Raw genomic sequence first — 19784 nt, forward strand, 5'->3', positions numbered from 1 at the left:
GATGTTTGGGTGGGGTCACAGCAGGGCTGAGAGGGACAGAGACCCCCCCGGCCTCCGCAGGTGTGAGACGGTCAGAGAGCCCCCCCAGCCCCGAGCACCCTCAGCGGTGAGAGGGACACAGAGCCCCTGGTCTCCAGCCCTTCACAGGCATTGCCTGAGGCCAGAGGGATGGAGACCCCCCGAGCATCCCCCAGGGTGAGAGGGACAGAGACCCCTGAGCATGCCCTGGGCTGAGAGGGACAGAGACTGCCCCGAGCACCTCCTGGGCTGAGAGGGACAGAGAGCCCTGGGCACCCCCTGGCACAGGGGTGAGGGGGAGGGAGACCCCCCCAGGCATTCCCTGGGGTGAGAATGATGGAGACCCCCTGGGGAATGCCCTGGGGTGACAGGGACAGGGACAATCGCAACAAATTCCTCCTGAGCGTCCTCCAGGGTGCGAGGCACAGAGACTCCTTGAGCATCCCCAGGGCACTGGACAAAATAAACTAGGCAGAAATCAAACTTAATCCTACATAAAATACTTTGATGAATATTTGATTTTCCCGAGAGTCACATGTGATGGAAATGCAAACAAATCCCAAACAGGAATTAACTGACAATAGAAGAAATTCTGTGGCAATTCTACGTTTCATTGGTTCCTGCACAGCTCCAGCTCAGCTGCTGGCAGGTTCCAATAAAAGAAAAGCGGAAATTAGGCCCAATACAGATTATTAAAAGGAAGGGGAAACTCTGTGTAGCTATCACAATGGTGACAGGGATGTAGAGGAATAATGATTCTCACATTTGGCAAAGAACGCAAGCCTGTGAATTCCAGAGTTATTTGCGAATTTAGCTACTTGAGCTGGGCTTTTTGTGGGATTTATAGCAGCCTTGTGTTCCTCACCATGGGGTGAATGAACCTTGTCAGTCTCACTGGCATCATTTACTCCCTTTCCTCCAGTGATTTTAACAAACTTTTCAAGGAAGGACAACAAAATATTTTCTTTTTCACTGGCCACCTACAACAGCCAATTTCCTCATCAGTTCTCCCATAAGTTGTTCAGAGGAAGCTGTGTCCAAGTTTCCAAGAGTTCCTCCAGAGAGAACCACAACCTCCTCCTTGGAGGGAACCATCCTGTTGTCAAAGGCACTTGGGGTCAGACAACAGTGCCCTGAACCCACTATGGAAAAATAATGTCGCAATCTGGTTAAGAAAATTGTTGGAGAGATTCCTCTGCCCCAATTAAGATGCTAAAAAGACCAAATCCAAGGTGGATTTTATTGAACAGTAAATGTGAGGTAGAGAGAGAGATGGAAAGAAAGAGAAAAGGGGGGAGAGTAAGGGAGTGAGAGGGACAGAGACCTCCCCTGGAGCAGGGCAAGTGTGACATTGTCCCCTGTGTGTATGGCCTTCCTGGGGTGGGGGTTTTACACCTGAGCCAGTTTGGGTAAGGGAGGTGGTGTACACCCCCTGAGCAGGGATTACCCCACTGTTTCAGGTTGCCATGCAAGATGTAACCAAATGCATGTTTTCAATCCCAAACTTCAGCAACTGCTATAAACAGGTGGGGCAGTGTTCTTTACCTCTTGCATGACTCAGCCCTGATAACGCCCTCCAGGGGAGATATCTTCTGTGAATGGGCCATTGAGTGTCACTGCAGGACTGATAAAATTCCATCATCCCATTGTGGGATGCTCCGCCCAGGGGGAGGAACCAAGCATTCCTACCTGGATATAAGCTGAGACTTGCTACAACCAGGAGCAGCTTGCCTACTGGATTCCCAGAGGACCAGAGCTCCATAACCTCCACTGGACCTTCAGAGGAAGACCAGACCCTTCTACAGGATCACAGCTTTGACAGAATCACGTTCATCACTCCAACAGGACTGCAGCCACCATTTAATGGGACTGCTGCCACCACCCTGACCAACAGGGTGTCAGGTTATATCCTGACTATGTGAGTTTAAGGCAGTGTTTCTGTATCATTGCCCTGATCCTAATTTTGTTTTTGAATTGGAATTCTGACTTAGACTCTCCCCTCTTTTGCCTTCAATCTGGTGCAAAATTTAGTGTGCTCATTTCTTGTTTTCCTCCCAAAACAGAATTTCCCGTTCCTAAAACTTAGCCAGATGGAGGGAGAGACTGCGAGGAAGAGGAAGATGCCCCAGGACACCCAGGCAGGTGAGGAGGAAGTCAGTGCCCCTTTCCCCCTCTGTTCTGCTCCGTCTCCCAGCCCAGCACAGCCCCCGGCTGCAGGACAACCCTGCTGCCAACACCATCCTACCGGGGATTCACTGGGGGGATCTCCTTCCCCTTCCCTGTGGCACGGAGGCAAATCCCATCCTTTCCTTGTCTTTCCTCCCCCAGAGAAGAAGCTGAGGATTGGGACCAGGGAGGACAAATCCCCACAGCAGAACCTCAAGGAAGAGGCCGTTATGAGTGACTCCAGGTCACAGGAATCCAACAGGGAGGAAAATCCCCACAGATTCCATAGGAAGAGGGGCTCCAAACCCAGTCTGGGGTGCTCTGAGGAGGAAAGACCCACCCTGAGCCAGGAAGGTGGACAGAGATTCATCCAGAGCTCAGAGCTGGTGGTCCATGAGCAGCTTCATGATGGAGAGAAGCGCTACAAGCGCTTGCAGTGTGGGAAGAACTTCAGACAGAGCAGCACCCTGATCCGCCACCAACGCATCCACACTGGGGAATGGCCCTACGAATGTGGGGAGTGTGGGAAGGGCTGCAGCTGCAGGTCAGAACTCATCAGGCACCAACGCATCCACACTGGGGAGAGGCCCTACGAGTGTCCCCAGTGTCAGAAGAGGTTTCGGACCAGCTCCAATCTCCTCCAGCACCAGCAGTTTCACACAGAGGAGAGGCCCTTCCGCTGCCCTGAGTGTGGGAAGGGCTTCAAGCAAAACTCCAACCTCATCAGGCACCGGCGCATCCACACTGGGGAGAGGCCCTACAAGTGCCCAACCTGTTGGAAGAGGTTTCAGAGCAGCTCCAATCTCCTCCTGCATGAGTGGATTCACACGGATGAGAGGCCCTTCCGCTGCCCTGAGTGTGGGAAGGGCTTCAAGCACAACTCCCACCTCATCACCCACCAACGCATCCACACTGGGGAGAGGCCCTATGAGTGTCCCCAGTGTGGGAAGAGCTTCACCGATAGCTCTAACATGACAAAACACCAATGGAGGTGCCAGTAAGGGAAGCCCTGCGAGTGCTCCAGCTGCAGGAGGAGCTTTGTGAACTGGTCCAGCTTCATCCCAAATGGAGGTCTAACGTTGGGAAGAGTGCGGGTGATCCATGTTCCCTATGATCCATGCTGGGAAGACAACTGCCCCAATACCTTCCCCTGTCAATGACATGGTATAGACCTGAAGAACATGAGGGTCTTTCCATGGCCCTGTCATTACATTCACTCTCACCTCAGGTTATTGCCAGGGGCAGGAAAGGGACTCTCTCTCTCCCTGAGAAGAAGGGTGTCCTTTCCAAGTGGGGGGAGGCCAGGTGGGTCTCTGTCCCTCTCAGCCCTGCTGTGACCCCACCCAAACATCATCGGGGTCAGAGGGACAGAGACACCCCCAAACCCCCAGAAGGGCTGAACCTGGGATTTGGTTTGGGGCTGAGGATTTAGGAAAGGGCTGGAATTGGGGCTGCGTTGGAGTTGGGGCTGAGATTTGGATTAGAGCTGGGATTGGGGTTAGGGCTAGACATGGGATTGGCTTTAGGGCTGGGGTTGGGATAGATGAGTTTGGGACTGGGATGAGATAAAATACAGAACTGTGAGTGTGTCTAAATGTGGAGTGAGACTGAGACCAGGATCAGGGTCAGGTTTGGGACTGAGCTCACCCAGAGCGGGGCAGGGAGGATGTCATGGTGGGAAGGTTTGGGGAAAATCCTTTTTTGGAGAAAATCAAGGTGTGAATGCCTTGGGTTGTTGACTCCTCCAACCCACGTCCATTTCTAGAAGTCACCAGATGTCCAAGAATCAAGAGTGAATCAAAAAAAGCCACCAGGAGTTTCCCATTTCCAGTCTCATCCCTCTTGGGTTATGGTTGGTCCCCCATCTCCGGGCTGGTGGGGATCCCATGGGTCCTAGAGATCCCTCCTCTCCAGGGTCCTGCTTTTGGATTCTGGGAGGTTCTGGGGTCCCAAGGTCCCCCTCTCCAGCCTCCCCTCAATCCAGTAACTTGAGGTTGGTTCCCCCTTCTTTCCACCACCCTGTCCTGGTTAAGGGCAAATTTGGTTGAAACCCTCCAAAAGGAGTTTCCTCTAGAATGCCGATTCAGCAGCCCCACCCTCAGCCAGTCCGGGAAAATATTTCCGGGGAGAAAAGTCTAAAAAAACTTTATTTTACAGGCAAAGCATTCACCAGCACAAAAATTGAACAATATTAAGCAATAAAACGTCCTGCTGCTCCAAAATAGATGACAAACTCCGAAAGTCCCATCTTTGGTTGTAGCTCAGGGCACTCAGTGTCTTATCAGTGCCTTATCAGTGGCTTATCAGTCTCTTATCAGTCTATTTTCAGTCTCTTATCAGTCCGTCCAGCGCTGGAAATGCCTCGGCCCAGGCTCGTCCCAGTGGGCCTCAGGTGGGAGCTGCTGGTGGTATTCTGGTTTTTCAGTCCAGAGCAGGTTTAAACAGCTCCAAAGAAAAAGAAAAATCAAAGTGCAGGGAACTTCTGCCTCAGAGACCTAAAAACTGACTGAAAGCAAAGGAGAGCTCTGTCCTGCTGTCTGTCCATCCAGCAGCTGGAATGTAGAGGAGTGAGTGCAGTTTCTGAAAACAAACTGCAGCTTCTTCCTCCTCCCTTCGCTCTCAGAACCAGCCTTAAAGGTGCAGAACTCATTTCTGGGCTAAACAGACCCATGAGGGTACGAGCATCATGAAGTCACCCCAGGACACCCCTGTCAGGGTCAGGGGGTCCTGTCCCCGCCTCATCTCCGGGCTGCCCGGAGTCCCCCAGCTCCGGTATCGCCCCTTCCCCTCTCCCCGCCCCGGGAGTACCCCGTTCCACAGCCCCGGCTCTCACAGGGATCCCCAAAACCAATGTCCCGCCCCGTCGGTACCGGGCCATCCCCACGTGGACCCCCCGGGACCAGCCCGAGGGGCGATCGCGCCTCCTCTCCCCCCGAAAAAGCTCCTCTTGGGGAGCCCGGAGATATCCGGGGCTCGAGTCCGGGATCTGCCGGCTCCGAACACTCTCCAAAAAATCCTCCCAGAGACACCTGGTTGGAGTTATTTGGGAATTTAGCTACTTGAGCTGGGCTTCTTCTGGGACTTTTAGCAGCCTTGTGTTTTTCATGTTGGAGTGAACGAACCTTTTGAATCTCGCCGGTATAATTTGCTCCCTCTCCTCCAGTGATTTTTACAAACTTTTCAAGGAAGGACAACAAAATATTTTCTTTACAATCCAGACCAACAACAGCCATTTTCCTCATCAGTTCTTCCAGAAGTGACTCAGAGGAAGCTCCGTCCAAGTTCCAAGAGTTCTTCCAGAGAGAACCACACCCTCCTCAGAGGAGGGAACTGTGCTGTTGTCAAAGGCACTTGGGGTCAGGGAACAGTGCCCTGAAATCACAGCGCGAAAATAATGTCTCAATCTGGTTAAAAAACTTACTAGAGAGATGCCTCTGCCCCAGTTAAGGTGCTAATTAGACCAAATCTAATGTGGATTTTATTGAACAGTAAATGTGAGGTAGAGAGAGTTAAAAGAAAGAAGAAAGCGGGGCATGGCAAGGGAGTGACAAGGGACAGAGACCTCCCCTGGAGGGGGCCAAGTGTGACATTGTCCCCTGTGTGTGTGTGCCCTTCCCAGGGTGGGGGTTTTACAGCTGAGCTAGTTTGGGTAAGGGGGGTGGTGTACACCCCCTGAGCAGGGATTACCCCACTGTTTCAGGTTGCCATGCAAGATGTAACCAAATGCATGTTTTCAATCCCCATCTTCATCAACTGCTGTAAACAGGTGGGGCAGGGTTCTTTATCTCTTCCATGACTCAGCCCTGATAACGCCCTCCAGGGGAGATATCTTCTGCTAATGGGCCATTGAGTGTCTCTGCAGGACTGATAGAATTCCATCATCCCATTGTGGGATGCTCCACCCAGGGGGAGGATCCAGACATTCCTACCTGGATATAAGCTGAGACTTGCTACAGCAGGAGCAGCTTGCCTACTTGGTTCCCAGAGGATAAGAGCTCCATAACCTCCACTGGACATTCAGAGGAAGACCAGACTTTTCTGCAGGATCACTGCTCTGACAGAACTACGTTCACCTCTCCCACAGGACTGCAGCCACCATTTATTGGGACGGCTGCCACAACCCTGACCAACAGGGTGTCAGGTTATATCCTGACTCTGTCAGTTTAAGGCAGTGTTTCTGTATCATAGCCTTGATCTTCATTTTGGTTTAGAATTGCAATTTTGGTTTAGACCCTTTCCCAGGTTTGCCTTCAAACCAGTACAAAACTCAATGTGGTCATCCCTTGTTATTCTCCCAAATCAGGATTTCCCATTTCCAAACATTTGCCAGATGGAAAAGGAGGCTGAAAGGAACAGGCAGGATCCCCAGGACACCCGGGCAGGTGAGGAGGAAGTCAGTGCCCGTTTCCCCCTCTCTCTGCTCCATCTCCCAGCCCAACATGGCCCCCAGCTGCAGGACAATCTAGGTGCCAATGCCGTCCTACCGGGGATGCACTGGGGGGATCTCCTTCCCCTTCCCTGTGGCACGGAGGCAAATCCCATCCTCTCCTTGTCTTTTTTCCTCCAGACAAGAAGCAGAGGATGGAGACAAGGGAGGAAAAATCCCTGCGGAAGAACCTGTAGGAAGAGGCTGTTATGAGTGACTCCAGAGCACAGGAATCCAACGGGGAGGAAAATCCCCAGAGATTCCACAGGAAGAGGGGCTGCAAACCCAGCCCAGTGTGCTCTGAGGAGGAAAGACCCTCCCTAAGCCAGGAAGGTGGACAGAGCTTCAGACAGAGCTCAGAGCTGGTGGTCCATGGGCAGCTTCATGATGGGGAGAAGCCCCACAAGTGCCTGGAGTGTGGGAAGAGCTTCAGGCAAAGGAGCATCCTGATCCAGCACCAGATTATCCACACCGAGGAATGGGCCTACGAGTGTGGGGAGTGTGGGAAGGGCTTCAGCTACAGGTCAGAACTCATCAGGCACCAACGCATCCACACTGGGGAGAGGCCCTACGAGTGTCCCCAGTGACAGAAGAGGTTTCAGACCAGCTCCAGTCTCCTCAAGCACCAGCAGATTCACACAGAGGAGAGGCCCTTCCGCTGCCCTGAGTGTGGGAAGGGCTTCAAGCACAAGTCCACCCTCATCATTCACCAAGGCATCCACACCGGGGAGAGGCCCTACGAGTGTCACCAGTGTGGGAAGAGCTTCACCCAGAACTCTGCCTTCACCAGCAACCAATGGAAGCACTGGTAAGGGAAGGCCTCCAATGCCCCAAGTGCAGGAGGATTTTGTGCACTGCCCCAACTCCAATCATTGGAGTATCCACATTGTGAAAGAGCCCTGATGATCCATGTTCCCATGATCCATGCTGGCAGGACACCGTTACATTTTTCCTGTCCCTGCCAATGACATGATGTGGGATAGAAAAACATGAAGGTCCGGCCATGGTCCTGTCATTACATTCACTCCCACATCAGGTCATTGCCAGGGGCAGGAAATGGACTCTCTCTCTCCCTGAGGAGAAGGATGAAATTTCCAGGAAGGGGAAATTGTGGCCAGGAAGACCCAGAAAGTTGTGTGGTAGTTTTTCCTGTAAACAGTCCCTTCTGTTATCAATATTGTTTCTGTTTTTGTTTGTTCCTTATCTCGTTGCTGTTCTCAGTAAATTGTTCATTTCTCAGCCCGGAATCTTTGACTTTTGTGCTTTTCATGGGAGGCAGGAGGGCAGCACGGTTTTAGAAGGAGCAGGAAATTGGGGAATCCCATTCCTGAACCCCGGCCCATGAAAACCGAGCATCCCAGCTGGTCCCAGCCCTGGTGGCCATGGCAACAGCCTTGGGAGTGGGTCCCTGGCTGGGGCTGTGGGAACCTCTTCCCTCTGTTGCCCAGGGACAGGAGTGGAGGGAACGGCTGCAGCTGAGTCGGGGCAGGCTCAGGTTGGATGTCAGGAAAAGGTTTTTGCCCAGAGGCTGCTGGGGCCCTGCCCAGGCTCCCCAGGGAAGGGTCCCAGCTCCAGGGCTCTCTGAGCTCCAGCAGCGTTTGGACAGCGCTGCCAGGCCCAGGCTGGCATTGTTGGGGTGTCCTGTGCAGGGCCAGCAGTTGGACTGGAGGATCCTGATGGATCCCTCCCAGCTCAGCCAATTCTGTGGTTCTGGGATCCCATGAGCCTGGAGATGGGGCTGCCAATGGTTGCCATGGCAATGGGCTGTGGCTGCAGGCCTGAACTGGTGTCCATGGCAACCACCCATGGCATGGGGTCTCCATGGAGCTGCCAAAGGACTGAGCATAGCAACAGGAGGCTGGTGATGGTTGCCATGGAAACTGACCATAGCAACAGGGTCCTGATAATGGTTGCCTGCTAAGGATCAGATTTGTCACAGGCCCTCAGAGGGGGTTCCATGGGGACTTTCCAAGAGTCTCCAGGTTGTTCTAGAGCTGGAATGTCACAGGCAAGAGACAGGGGCTCCATGGAGGCCTTCTAGGTGTTTCTGGGATGGTAAAGAGCCCTGTGGTCCGAGGCAGTCACAGCCATTCCATGTTGACATCCCAGGGGACCGTGGGCTGCAAAGGCACCGATCTGTCACAGGCACTCACTGGGGCTCAACGGTGACATCCCAGGAGTCCCCGGGCTGCCAAAGAGCCGGGATGTCCCAGACACTCACAGGGGTTCCTGTCATGGGCACAGTGGGAGCTTCAGGCAAAAGCTTTATTTCTTTATTGGAGAAATTCCTGCTGAGACATGAGGTGGAGAAATGACACCCAACAGCCTCCATGTATCCTCAAACCTTTGCAGGACCCCTAGACTTCTAAAATTTCTTCAAAGAGAGGAGACTGGGAGTGGCTGGATCCAATCCCAGCTCCAGAATTTGTCAAAGGTGTAAAAGATTGAACAGGTGGTATTCGACTAACAGAATTTGTCCTGTAGGATTCATGATAGAATACCAGATTAATTTATATAAATATGTTTCTGGCTTATTCTGATCATGATCAGATGGAAAGATCACTAGCACAGTTATTTACTCCACAGATCAGGAGCTATAACAATTATTAGAATATAGTGCTCTAGGCAGCAATTTTGAAGTCAACAGGGCCTTCCTGGTGCTGTTGGAGCCCTTGGCAGGCAGAGCCTCCTGCTCCAGCAGGAACTGCCTTTCCTGTGCCATCAGCAGGACAGGTCCCGCTGCAGGAAAAGCCCCAGGCCAGCCCCAGCACAGGGCAGGGCTTGGGCACAAGGGCAGAGTGCCGTGCTGGGAGCTGGGCCAGGGAGAGCCTGAGGCACTGTTGCCCGAATGATAAAGGACACAAAACTCGGATAAGTTTTGTGCGGCGCTTTATTGAAGGGCCCGGGGGCCTGCGGACTAGCGTCCCCAAAAACAGAACCCCAAAATTCACACATGGGTGTTTTCCTTTTATACACAAGCAATTCATAACAAAGTCTCCAAGAAACAGTGGCCCTTCGCAAAGTCTCCAAGAAACAGTGGCCCTTCGCCAAACTACGGACCCTTGTAATACATTCTCTAGTTCACGAGCAAAATCATAAATCTTCTACCTGTCCTATTGTATGCTATCCCCAAACCGGTTAGTCTTCTTACTCTCCTACCCTGGCTTAATGTTTATTAGGTTTCTAAAGCTACTTGCCAGGGTTACACAAAACTCAATCACATAATATCAACGGCTACAAAATTATTTTTACAAACCAATTCACACAAAACTCATAACTAAACTATAATAAAACATTTTGCTAAATTTCATTTCTTTTCCAACAGCACCAAAGGCACCTGGGCAGCAGCAGCTGCTTGCAGGCCATGGCCAGAGTCTCCCTTGGCAGCCCGGCCTGGTGGCCACCACTGCAGAGCTGCTGCCTCAGGGCTCATTTCTGGCTGGGCTCTGAAAAGCCACTTCTGCTCCAGGAGCAGAAGCCATTGGGAAGCCATTGGCCCCAGCACCTTCACAACAAGATATTAATGACAAAACTCTTCATGGCAGCTGTCATGGTTTGAGCTTGGCACAGAGCCAGTGCCTCCTATGAAAATGCTTTCACTCTGGTGTCTGCTGTGAGATGTGACTAGGAATAAGCAAAACAGGCTCTAACTTAAACATAAAGAACACTTTTTTACCTAAACTACAGGAAAATAGGGAAAAACTATAAGGAAAAGAAAAAAAAATTGAAAACCTTACAAAAAAACCACTTTCCTCCTCCCCACTACCTGACTTTCCCAATCCGATACATTCTCCCAAATCACCAACTTCCCAGCCTGGCACCACACTTTAGTATACTCAAACTTCAGTTCATGAAGAGGAGAGGAGTCCTTCTTGTTCCATAGGCTTCCCCTGGAAACACACTGAAACCTCGTGTGCTTCCCTGTCACTTCGGCACCGCCCGGAAAAAAGTCCTTTTGCCGCTTGTGACATCTTCCTTCCATGCCCAGTGCTCTCACCACCGTGCATGGCCAGAGCTGCTTTTAGGGTTGTCTTTCAAGGATGCCTTGTCTCACTCCAAAAAGGCACAGTCTCTGCTTTGGGACATCTGTCCCCCCCATATTTTTCCAACCCCCTGGGGCCGGGGGGTCCTCACGATGAACCCTCCTGGTTCTGAGGCACTGCTTCCCCCTAAGTGCAGTCTCTGTGTCACAGGAACAACTGAGTCCATGGCCACAAGAAAAGTCCAGCCAATAGGCCACTCCAAATCATCTCTCCCCATTCAATCATCTCCACGTTCTTTGGGCCAGGTCCTTGTCTCATCTCATCTCTTATCTCCCTTCTTATTCAGCTTCGAGGAGGATTAGCATTTTTGCAAGGCCCCAATCATGAAAGAAAGGGGTTAAAACTTTCAGTCTCTGTCTGTCCCGGAGCTGCGGCACTCCCACACACGCTGCCGCTCCGGCCGGGCACTCTTCCCCCCCCTTCTTTTCCTGGGCCGGCTGCTATCACATTCGGTGTTGCCGGCTCTCTCTCTCCCTCCTGGGGGGGGGGGGGGATGGCTGCCCGAGGGCTGACTCCCTGGGATCTTCCACCCTTCCATCCTCGAGGGCCTCCTCACCTCCCATCTCTGTCCAGGCCCAGGGCCTACCACGTGGCTGCCCCTCCCCCACCCAGCAGCAGCGGCTGGACAGGGGAGGGAGATCCGACTTCTTCTCCTCGACGTCCCAAGAGAGACTGCCAGGGCCAGAGCTCTGCTTTTTAACCCCTGTGTATTCTCGGAGGTGTGTCCAAACCCCACTGGCTACACCAGGTGCCAGTATCAAACTCTCGAACATCCATTGGTTTGACCACAGCATCCCAGAATTCCCACTTCTTCCTGGTCAAACCACCACAGTTACACATGCGCACCAAGCCAGTACAATATAAGCCAAGACTAACTTATCACTGCATCTACATATCAAAGCAATAAGTCCTTTATAATTAGCATTTTCTTGGACCCAACCAGGTTCTTGGTCATTTTTAGCAACTGTATCTTCAGCTTCTTTCCTGTGGTCCTTGAGAACATCTGCTGGGAAGGGGGGGGTGGGTGGAGCCCCTCCTTTCCCTCTCTTCTTTGGCATTACAACTTTTAACTATTACCTGCTTTATTATTCTCAAATATTAATTACTGTATCAATATTGATTACTGTTTCAATTTTTATCAGCACGAATCATACCTATTTAACACATGAGGCACCAAATGAGTTCGAGCCCACCTGGGGGAAGGGCCCAGGAAGACCAAGGGGAATTTGAGGATTACCACAAGGCATGCACACATCTTGACCCTACCTCCTCTTGGAATTTCCATCTGAACACTGCTGGAATTCAGGAGTTGATAGCTGTGTGTGTGCTCCTCTGTATTTTCTTTTATTACTTTCTCTCTTTCTGTGTTTTCTTTTCCTTCTTCCAATTCCCTCTTCTTGCCAATTTTGAGTAACTTAAAATTGAACACAGAGTTTGTGAAGGTGAAGGGGCCAAGTTAATGTTTTGAGAAGTGTTTTGTGTTGATTGAATGTCATATTAAACCTTTTGCCAAAGTTTCTCGGATTTTCTAAAATTTCCAGTAAAAGCTGTTTTGTTGTTTTGAGCTCCTAAGAATCTTTTGTTAGTATTTCCCCAGTGAGTCAAACTCAGTAAATACAAAAAATTGTAATTAATTTTAAATGTCTCCTCGGTAGAGGTGTTTGGGGTATGGGAGTCAGGGCTTGTCTGTCCTGCTTGGCACAGCCCAGGCAGGGCTTTCCCAGCCACATTCCACACTCCATTGCCCAGCTGGAGCCGCTGGTGCCTCTGAGTTGTGCTGCCCCAGCCCCAGGGACGCTCTCCTTGTCTGCCCATTCCCCCACGGTCTCTGGGCAGGGATGGCCTCACTGGGGGCTGCTGACATCCTCAGCACCTTGGAGGCTGCTGCTGAATTTTCCTGCTCCAGAGGCTTGTTCAGCCTTCAGCTCTTCAGTGCAGGAATTCAGTGTCCCAGGGCTCATTAACATTGTGAACACCTGAACAACCAAAGCCTCTGGGAATAATTTGATTTAATTTTCTAAATCACTTGTTCAGCCTTCAGCTCTTCAGTTCAAGAATTCAGTGGCCCAGGGCTCATTGACATTCAGAACACCTTAACAAGCCAAGCTTCTGGGAATAATTTGATTTCAGTTTTCAAATAATCTGTGGTTAATTTGACCCATTTCAGTAGTGTGTTCAAATGGAATATATTCTATTTACAAAGATAATGAGAAAACATTTTTAGGTCCTGCTTAGGTTTTTTTTCCTGTTCATAAATCAATACGTGTGATCTCCAGTTGACATTGAATCCAAGTACCTCCTCACCTCCTCATGCAGTTTGAATAGAGATGAAAATCAAGACCCTCTATGGCTGACAATCAATCAGATCTTTCCCTACCCCCACCGCACCTCTTCCCTCATCCAAAGCCTGGCACTCAGAGCAGCCTTGTGCAAATCTGAGCTCCCTCCAGCCCAGGCTGCACCTGCAGCTTTCAGCTCCTTGGCTCCAACTCCCACCTGCTTTCCTTGGAGAAGCAGCTGCCTGAGCCACAGAGGGATCTTCATTTATTGTCAGCCAACAAAGCCAAGGGGAAGGCGCGGCTCTATCAAATGCAAAAGTCATTCATCTGCTGGATATTAAATCCACTTTGCACAGCAGACAGCCTCAGAACAATGGAAATCACCTTCTGTGCCCAGCACAGATCCCAAGGTCCCCCCAAACGCTTCCTGCCCCAATTCTGCCCAGATTTGCTCTTTGCGCACACGAGTCACAGGCTGAAGGCAGGAGCTCCCTCCATGCCCAGAGGGAGGAAAAGAGAGAAAGGGCATGAAGAGCTCTCTTGTGCACAGCCAAGGTCCAAGTGCAGCCCCTGCAGTGGGAACCACAACTCATCAGGTTTGTGTCCTTTGGGCTCAGGGCCTGGTGACACTCAGAGGCACAGAAAGGTTTCTTGCCAACAAACACAAATTGAATATTTGAACAGTTTAATAACCATCACAGCTCTTCCCTGAGCTCTCTGGAATGTCCCAGCAGCATGTGACATGTCCACCATCCCCAATAGATTTTTATGCAGGAACAGTTTTAGACATAGATATAAGAAAAGGTAATTCTGTGATAGATATAAAGACAATTAAGATGTCACCTTATGTGATATTTATTTAAATTTCAGAAAGTTTGGGCAACTCCCTGAAGCTCAAAGCATGAAACCAGTCAGTTATGAGGCACTTGAATGACCACAGAGCATCTGGTGGAGGAAATCTGGGACCAATGGGAAGAAGAAATATCCAGCTGCTCTGGTGAAGCGATGTCCTTACACATGGCCATTTAACCAAGGGAGATGAAAGCACTTGATGGAAAAGAGAGGGATTAAATAATAGACTGATTATTGATGACACAAGTAGATGGGAAGATGAGTATTTCTTCTCCTGCCATCAGTATGCTTCCAGGAAATCCCCGTTTCTGGTGCAAAAAGGTTGCCATTCCTTAAGAGTACTCAAATTGCACAAATAATCAATATTTGCTTGTATATTATGGAACTAACAGGTATTAAAATCTGAGCCCTTTTCTAGGCAGACATCAGTTGTGTGCCCATGAACAGGCAGCGCCACTTGTGCCCTGAGGTTCCCAGCTGGGATTGGATCTCTTCGAGAGCACCTGAGGGAGAGCAGAGCACCTTGCAAGCTGCAGGTCCCTGACAGCTCCGCAGGGCTCCTGTCCCATCAACAGCTGCTCTGCTCCAGTCTGAAACAGGGCCCAGCATGGTGCCGGGATCATCAGAGAGCTGAGATGTGTGCTGGAAATCAATGCCCTCCCCATCCGGCTGCAGCCCTGCATTTCCCTCCTACAGCCTTGGTCTCCAGCACAGCCATGGTGGCTCTTTGGGCTCTGGACTGTTCCTGCAGCCCCCAAGGGCAGCTGAGCTCTGCCTTTGGCGTAGTCAGGCCTGGCCAGCGCAGGCCATGCTCAGCAATTGCTTGTGTGTGCCTGGCCTTGCTGTCAGCCCCGGCAGCGGCTGCATGGCCCCTTTGTGGCCCTGTGCTGGCCCAGCCATGGTGGCCCAGCCCCCTGTGCAGGCCCAGCCCAGGCCAGGAGCATTGCGGCTGGGAACGGCCCCTGTGCCGTGGTGCCCACGGCAGTCTTGGGACTCTGTGCCCCATGGCCTTCCTGCTGGGCAGCCTCTGCCAGCTCCTGCAGAGCCCCTTACACCTGTGGGGCTGCACAGACAGCCCTGCCCCGGGCTCTGCCGGCCTCTGGGCCAGCAGAGAGGCAGCCAGTGCTGGCCATGGCCGGGAACAGGTCCTGAGCCCCGCAGGAGGATGGAGCTGGGCCACAGCCAAACTCAGCCCAGGCCAAAGCTGGGCTCATCAGCTAGGGCTGCCAAGGGCTGGGCACAGAGGGTGGTGCTGAAAAATGTCCTTGGCCCCTCCCTGCTCTGTCCATGTATTGAAGTGAAGGAAGACGACCCATCTTAATTGATCAGCATCAACTTCGATTTATTGATTCAAACATTCACTTTTTATAACAGTGTTAATTAAGCACATACATATTGCAAAATCCGAGCTCATCATAGGCTACAGAGCAAACTCTAACCCCTCCCTTTGTTTTCAATACTTGTGGTTTGTGTTCTCACCGTGATATGAGTGGTTCTCAAAACTCACATTTACTTTTCCAAAACAGACAAGGATAGAATGTTGACCTGTTATGAGAAAACTGTCTGAGAACTCTGCTATTTATAAAAATGTGCCTGAGAACCTAGTTGTTTACAGAAGCAGGCTTGGGAATTGCTGCTTTCAGCTGTATATTCTCATGACCTCTTTCTTTAAGCCATGTTTGAACCAGGCTCTCCACATCCATGCCACCAATGTCACAGAGCAACCTCCTCTCTGGGCCACTTGCCTGTTTGCGATGCCTTGCACAGGCGCTGGCCCTGCCCCACAAGGCCTGGCCTGAGTCCTGCCCCTGCACGCTCAGCCAGGCTGAGATGGACACTGATGGTTTCTGGGCCAGGCTCTCTGAGCCCAGCCCAGCTCCCTGCAAGCTCTGCCAGCTGCCCTGAGCTCTGGACAGCACCAAGGGCCTCTCCTCAGCCCAGCCCAGCCCAGCCGGCTCTGGCCCCACAGCTCTGCTCAGGCCAGGCTGCTCTGGGCACTGCCCCACGGCCTCAGCCCCTGGCAAGGGCACAGCAGCAGCTGCAGCTGCCACAGGACTCAGTCCCAGCCATGGCGGAAGGTGCTTGGCCAAGGCCAAAGGAGGCTCCCTGGTTGCCCTGTTCCCCTTGGGCTGAGGTGCTGAGAGCTCTGCAGCCCCTGCTGCCATCCCATCTGCCCAGGGCAGCACAAGAGCCGCAGCCTTGGGGCCCTCAAGAGCTGCTCCTGCTCCAGGCCCCGGACCCATGCCAAAGCTGGGGCAGCCACAAAGCTGTGCCAATTTCTGTTAATTGCTGCTCCCATGGGGATGGATCCTCAGCCACTTGGAGGTTGTTGATGAATTTTATTACTCCAGAGGCCTCTTCTTTCTTGAGCAGTTAAGTTCAGGAATTCACTTTAAAAAGCTCATAAATATCTGTTAAAAAAATCTGAACAAGAAAAGCCTCAAGGAATAATGTAAGTTTTAAATTCTTCTGTGGTTAATTAGACAGATTTCAGAAGTATATTCAAAGTGACCCTCCTATATTGAAAATAAAAGGGACAGAACTGTTTTGTCCTGTTCTCTTTTACTGTTGATAGTTTGGTATCAGCAATTGATCTTGACCAATTGATATTAGTCCAACAGATATTGACCCACAGCTGCTTCCAGTGCAGTCTGAATAAATATTAAAATCAAGACCCTTCATTGGCTGACAATCAATCCCTCTTTCTCCCCATTCCTTCTCCATCATTTCCTTCATCCAGCCCCTGGGACACCAATGGATCAGGAGCAGTGTTGCCAGCAGGAGCAGGGCAGTGATTCTTCCCCTGTCCTCAGCAATGGTTGGGCAGCACAAGGTTAGGTCACAGGAACTGGCTGCCCAGGGAGGTGGGTGAGTCACTGTCCCTGGAGGTGTTTAAGGAAAGACTGGATGTGGCACTGATTGCCATGGTCTGGGTGACAAAGTGGTGTTGGGTCCCAGGATGAACTTGATGCTCTCCAAGGTCTTTTCCAGCCTGGTTGATTCTCGGATGATTGTGACACTGCAGGGCCCTGGTGAACCCAGGGGCCATTGTGACACTGTGGGGCTGAATGGAAGCAAGGAGTCCATGGTGATAGTCTGGGTCCTGGTGACACCACAGAGGCCACTGTGACGCTGTGGAACCAAGGGGCCATTGTGCCACTGCGGAACCAAGGAGACCCTTGGGAGAGTCTGGGGACAATGGAATCAAGGGGCCATTGCTCCATTGCAAGGACTCTGGGAGCTGAGGGAACAATTGTGACACTGTAGTGCCCGATGGAACCAAGGGTTCCTGGTGACACTGCAGGATCTTGAGTCACCAGGGCTCCATTGTGACACTGCAGCACCAAGGAATTCACTGTGGTACTCTGAGGCCTCATGGAACCAAGAGGCCACTGTGACCCTGCAGGGCCTTGTGGAACCATGCAGAGCATTGTGACAGAGCAGGACCTGGTGTCAGGATGGGGCCATTGTGACACTGCAGGGCCCCATGGAACCAAGGGGCCAGTGCTGCTCCTCAGGGACTCCTGGAATGAAGGAAACATGTTGGACACTGTGGTGGCCCTTGGGACCAAGAGGCCATTGTGACACTGTGGAACTGTGGAGAGCATTGCTGCACTGCCAGACCTCATGGAACCAAGGATCCATTCTAACACTGCAGGGCCTTGGGGGACGAAGAATCCATTGTGACACTGTGGGGCCCAAGGATCCAAGGGACTTTGTGACACCAAGGGATCCCATGGAACCAAAGGAAAGTTGTGACACTGGCAGGCCTAATGCAATCATGGAGACCATTGTGACACTCTGGGGCCTCATGGAACCGTGGTGACACCAAGTTCTCTGGGAGTGTGGATCTGCTGGAGGGTAGGAGGGCTCTGCACAGGGCCCTGGACAGGCTGGATCCAGGGCCCAAATCCAACAAGGTGAGGTTTAACAAGTCCAAGTGCCGGGTCCTGCACTTTGGCCACAATGACACCTGCAGGAATACAGGCTGGGGACAGAGTGGCTGGAGAGCAGCCAGGCAGAAAGGGAGCTGCAGAGAGTGATAGACAGCAGGCTGGACATGAGGCAGCAGTGTGCCCAGGTGGGCAAGGAGGCCAATGGCTCCTGGACTGGATCAGCAATGGTGTGGCCAGCAGAAGCAGGGCAGGGATTCTTCCCCTGTGCTGGGAACAGGTTTGGCAGCACCTTGAGTGCTGTGTCCAGTTCTGAGACCACCAATTTAGGAAGGGCATGGAAGGGCTGGAGCGTTTCCAGAGAAGGGCAACAAGGCTGGGGAAGGGTCTGGAGCACAAGTCCTGTGAGGAGAGGCTGAGTGAGCTGGGATTGTTTATCCTGGAGAAGAGGACGATCAGGGCAGACAAGGTGATGTAAGGGCACAGGTTGGACCTAATGATTTCCAAAGTCTTTTTCAATATCACTAATTCTGCGATTCTCTGAAACCACCTTTGGAGCAGTTGCAGGAGGAGCCCTGGGCCTCCTTTTCAGAAGCTCCAGCAGCCCAGGTCCCTCAACTTCTCCTGCCAGCCCCAAACCCATCCTGTCAGTCCTGCAGAGTCTCTGCAGCTCCTCCTCACTGCCCAGAACAGGGAGCCCCAGAGCCAGACACAGCAGCCCAGATGTGCCCCCCTGGCCTGGAATGCCTCTGTCAAGGGAGCAGCACCAGGCACTGCAGGAGCCTGCAGACAATTCCTGCAGCACTTGTAGGATGATCCTGCTGCCCAAGGGACATTCCCATGGGGCCAAGTCAGGAACTGCAATAGGGAGTGGGGCCAGAGAGGAAAGGGCAAACAGGGATGGGCTGTTTGCAGGGGACAAACAGAGGTGGGCAATAGGAAGAAATCTGGATCAGGAAGGAGGAAAGAAAGCAAAGGTGAAGCCAAGGAAATTCTCAGGGCAGTTTGGGGGTGGCTGACAGGCAGCCCTGGCTCTGAGCAACAGCATATGCAGTGGGACAGGAAACTCCCAGCTGATGGGAACAAACTTTCTGGCTGACTGCAGAGGCCAGGACAAAGCTGAGTGGTTTCCCTGGTGTCCCCCAGCCCTTGCTGGCCCCAGGGGCTGATGCCATTTGTGCTCCCTCACGTTCATGTCCCCACACCAACAGCATGGGGGTGCTCCCCCTGCTCTGTGCAATGCAAACATGGTCTGCTGAGCCAGTGCTGCTGTGTCTGTTCCTGCAAGGATGGGGCACCTGTGTGAGCTGGGGGAGAGGCCAGGGCTGCAGAGGGGGGATGTTGTTGGCAGCTCCATGAGGACGCTCTGGGACGCTGCCCTGGGCTGTGCAGTGCACTGGGGATGGACCAGCCCCTGCTCTGCTGCTCCTTCCCGTTTGCCCCAGGGCCCTTGCAGAGCCCCAGCCATGCTGTTTGCCCCCAGCCTGCTCACGGCCAGCCTGGGGCTGCTCACGGGGCTTTTCTGTGCTGAGCATTGGCCTGGGTGTGTTCTTGAGAGAGCCTGGGCAAGGAGCCTGGAGCCCCCAGGGCCTGGCCTGAGGCGTCAGCACTGCCCCAGCAGTGCCCATGGCCTGTCCCTGCTGCAGCCCTGGCACTGCCACCCCCAGGGCTGTGCCCGGCCCCGAGAGCACTCAGGCCCTGCAGCAACACCAGGGCCACCAGGGCAGCGGGGCAGGCCACGGCAGCAGCACTGGCAACACCAAGCGCTGCTGCTGCTGTGCCAACCCTGATCTGCCCCCAGCTCTGCACACAGACATTGCTGCTGCAGCTCCAGAGAAGGCAACAAAAGGGAGATCTTTGATGAAAACTTTGCTGGGAGATCCTTTATTTCCTTTAAAGCCGCCAAGAGCACAGCCCCTCATTGACACAGTCTGTGGCCACAGAGAAGGTGGAGAGAAACAAAATGAGAAATGGCACAAAAAATGACATTATTTTGTGGGCAGTATTAGAAAATTAATATAAAGGAAAAAAAATCCACAATCAAAACAAAAATAGGATAACTTTTATTACAAGAGATTTCCAGAAATTGGCCAGCAGTTTAATGTTC

The 19784-nt window shown here is 52.2% G+C and overlaps 1 pseudogene; it reads left to right on the forward strand.

Moving 5' to 3' along the window:
• The first annotated feature begins 2414 nt into the window (after nucleotides 1-2414).
• LOC141730250 (uncharacterized) lies at nucleotides 2415-7422 on the forward strand (annotated as a pseudogene).
• Nucleotides 7423-19784: the final 12362 nt, after the last annotated feature.

The sequence above is a fragment of the Zonotrichia albicollis genome, chromosome 9, assembly GCF_047830755.1.
Source record: "Zonotrichia albicollis isolate bZonAlb1 chromosome 9, bZonAlb1.hap1, whole genome shotgun sequence".
NCBI classification, from domain to species: Eukaryota; Metazoa; Chordata; class Aves; order Passeriformes; family Passerellidae; genus Zonotrichia; species Zonotrichia albicollis.